At 33.0% G+C, this 3664-nt stretch overlaps 1 long non-coding RNA gene across 1 annotated transcript; it reads right to left on the bottom strand.

The window, feature by feature from the left end:
* Nucleotides 1-278: 278 nt before the first annotated feature.
* LOC140178902 (uncharacterized) lies at nt 279-2595 on the bottom strand. Its single transcript, XR_011871893.1, has 4 exons — nt 2417-2595; nt 2271-2325; nt 2054-2182; nt 279-550 (listed from the first exon to the last, which is right to left on the bottom strand). It is a non-coding gene; the product is annotated as an uncharacterized lncRNA (long non-coding RNA).
* Nucleotides 2596-3664: the final 1069 nt, after the last annotated feature.

The raw sequence follows: 3664 nt of genomic DNA, 5'->3' as shown, positions 1-3664 counted from the left end.
AAACTTTGTAGTATGCAAAAATAGTGTAACACCCTACCACACTAAGCTTTACGCTTAAGCCGTAAAACAGAGGTGGTGTGGTATTACGACCTCTAAAATAGAATGAGTACATATAATAGCAGAAGAATTATAATATGCTAGGAGCCTTGAAGAAAAGAAGAAACAAAAATCGCGAAATAAAAGCGCAACGCTCAAGGTATGAGTTAACTTACGTGCTAAGAAAATCATAATTATTAAACATAAGATAACAGAAGTAGGAATAGAGTGCCAAAGAAACAAAATAACAAGCTCCTAACTCAGCCTGCGAAGTCAAGACTGGCCGGAGAATATTTACATATATATACATACATATCCAAAACCCAAAAGTACATATACACAATCCTGCCTCTCCATAAACCTCTAAGAGGATCAAAAAGAACAAGTTATGCGGAGAGAAAGCCAAGTACATATATATATATATATTTATATACATCATAGTATAACAAAATAACCCAATAACCACTCCGCTTTAAGAGTCCAGACGCCTAACGAGATGCCTCTCGACCTGCATCTGAAAAATAATAACATAGTATGGAATGAGAACCGGGGTTCTCAGTATGGTAAAGGTGCCACACACATAATATATAAGGTCCTGGGAATGCCAGAGGCAATCCTAGAACGCCGACACTCAGATTATAGAGCTTAAAGTATTAAACAGAAGCCATAAAAGGTGGTTTCCTAAAAATATTTAATCCTAACTTAACCTTAAATCTAAGTCCTATACTGTCATTCCTCCATACCTCCAACTCCATCATGCATTTTCACAGACAAATAGATAGATAAAGGCAAACACAAGAAGGTTACAACTACTGCAGGTAACAAATACACATTTAGCATGGCAAATACAGATAGGCACACCCAATTAGAGCACAAGCAAGTAATTCAAGTAATATGCATATGATGCATGCCTGTCCTATGGCTGATGAGGCTCATCTGTCGATTATCTAGCCAACTCGACAAGTCTGAATTGTCCTTAGACTGTCCCCCGACGTGCATCCCCAAGAGTCTATACATAGCTTTTTCTCATATAGTCAATATTGCTCAATGTGGGTAACATTCCCGGGAATTTATATAGTGCCCGGTCACACTTACGTCGTAGGGTCAACAGAGTATCGAGTTTTCAACCTAGTACACGTGATGATAAGCCACGTCACTTAATCCAGGGAATCTCGTATCTCAGATTATTCAAATTCATAAGCCATATAAATAATTCAATTATAATTCATCAACATCCACATCATTCTCAATTGCATCTCATTCATCATCATACATTAAACATATTCAATCCTTATCCTTCATTATCACACCTCCCGTTCCGTCCATCAATAGTTCCAATTCAAAACATAATTCATTCTTTTCTAAGAATCAAACTTCAAACTTAAAACATACTCATTTTCTTAATAACTCAAAATCAAACCATATAACCTTTAAATCTAAATCTCTTTTAAATAATCATCTAAATAAAATCTCTAATTTTTATAAAATTTCGGCAGCATCTCCTCTAAAACTCGGACTTTGCCACCCTTTTCGGGTCCAAACCTGCATTTTTTTCAATTCAACATACCCTTCCTCATCATCATAACAATCACCACAATAAATCTACCTCAGATCAATAATTAAACTCATGCAATATTCAAATCCAACAACCAAAATTCAACTAAGGATCATAGTTCACTAATCCTAGGCTTTTAACACAAAATACCTCATTATCACAACAACCTCCACAATAATTATACCTCAAATCAATAATTTACCAAATCATTAGTTAATCAACAAGCACCAAACTAACAATGTTCATCAACAATAACATTCAACCATAATTCTCTCCAAATTAACATAACAACATTCACCATCCAAAATTAAAAACTAATTATCCAATAAACTTCAACCAAATATATTCATCGACAAATTACTAAACATTAAACATACACCTGCATTCCAACTTATCCAATGGTCATCTAGCCTAAGTTTTCACAGAACATTATATATTAAATGCAAGAAACCTAAACCATACCTTGGCCGATTTCCACGTAACGACCAAAGCTATTTATTCAAAACCAAGGCAGCCCCTCAAAACTCAACTAATCCGCTTCCTCCAAGTTCCAGTATTCACAATTCTAAGCTCCAATTATTTATTCACAACCTAATACACATTCATAACACATATATATCCAATTTAATACTCAAAGCTCAAATTCAATGAAAATAAAATAGAATTACCGTATCCTCACCTTACCCAAGCTTCACATAAGCAAGAGTGAACGTTTCTCTCAAGCTAATTGGATCCTAAAACATCAGAAATCAAAGAAATTCAACATTCCCACTTAAAATTCGAAAATTGGGGGAAAAGAGGGTTGAGAGTGATTAAACAAGTTACCAGTGAAATTGTTCCAGTAGAAATGTAGAGCTCAACGCGGTGGACGCGTGGCCGCAAACGGTGCGGCGATTGGAGCTCGGACGGAGAAGTTACGGGGATCGGAAATTTACGTGAGGGTTATGGGAATGTTTCATTCTTCTTTTCCCCTGGGAAGCTTTCAGCTTCGTTTACGTTGAAATGAGGGGGACGAAGTCTTGGGTTCACTTAAAAGGGCTGGTCCGGTTGGACCGACAGCCCGATTCGAGTCTAGTTCAACCGGTTCGGTCCGTTCAGTCCAATTTTAGACCATTTTCTTCGAAATTGGTGTAAAAATTCTCGTTTCGATGAGCTCTATCCTAATTTAATATAATATTTACATTTCTAATCTTCCTTATTAAAAACTAATTTATTGACTAATTATCTACTAATTTAACCGGAGTTTACAAATAGTGGTCTCATTCTTTTTATTATTTAAGAAATTATTCATAATTTTTTAATTATGTAATTAACTTAATTAATAATATTTATTATATTAAAGAAATATCAATTTATACTATTTACATATCTTTTTCACCATTAATAAGTAAGTAGGTATTTGTACTATTATACTTATTGTTCTAGATGACAACTTAAGTTACTTATTTTGTATGTTAAATAATATATTGTATCTTAAATTCATTAAATATTAATATGAAAAAAATTGTGCAATAAATTATGTATATAAATATTCATTACAAAAAATATATATATTTATCATATATAATAATTCTTGATATATGTAGTGTCATGTATATATTAGAATTATCTATTTTAATTATCTGAGTGATAATTGTTATTTTTATTTTTTATTACATTAGTAAATAATATTTAAAACTAAAAAAAGATAATTAATTTTTTAATTTAAATTAAAAAATCTCTTATAAAAATATCCAACTTTTACATATCCTAAGTGTTACAATATTAAATAGTAAGTATTAATCCAAGACATATTTAGGTCTAGTAAGACCACAATGCAAGCAAGATCAACGCAAGCCTATTGTTAGGGTCCCAAATCCGACTTAGATTCATTACTTTAAAGGCACAATGTAGATGAAGTTTACGTGTCATGTAACACCCTAACTATCAAAATGTCACGCTTCCGGCTACGCCACTCTGATAGTTCGGGTATTATGACGACTCTTAAAATAGTTAATACTAAAATATGAACCTGTTTAAAACTTTGCCTCAAACTTTCCTCTTCAAACTAGCTTTGATTTCCTTCCAACTTTG

Source organism: Arachis hypogaea, chromosome 14, assembly GCF_003086295.3.
Source record: "Arachis hypogaea cultivar Tifrunner chromosome 14, arahy.Tifrunner.gnm2.J5K5, whole genome shotgun sequence".
In the NCBI taxonomy this organism is placed as follows: Eukaryota; Viridiplantae; Streptophyta; class Magnoliopsida; order Fabales; family Fabaceae; genus Arachis; species Arachis hypogaea.
Note: the sequence above shows the minus strand (reverse complement) of the source record. Positions and strands in the feature narration are given on the sequence as shown.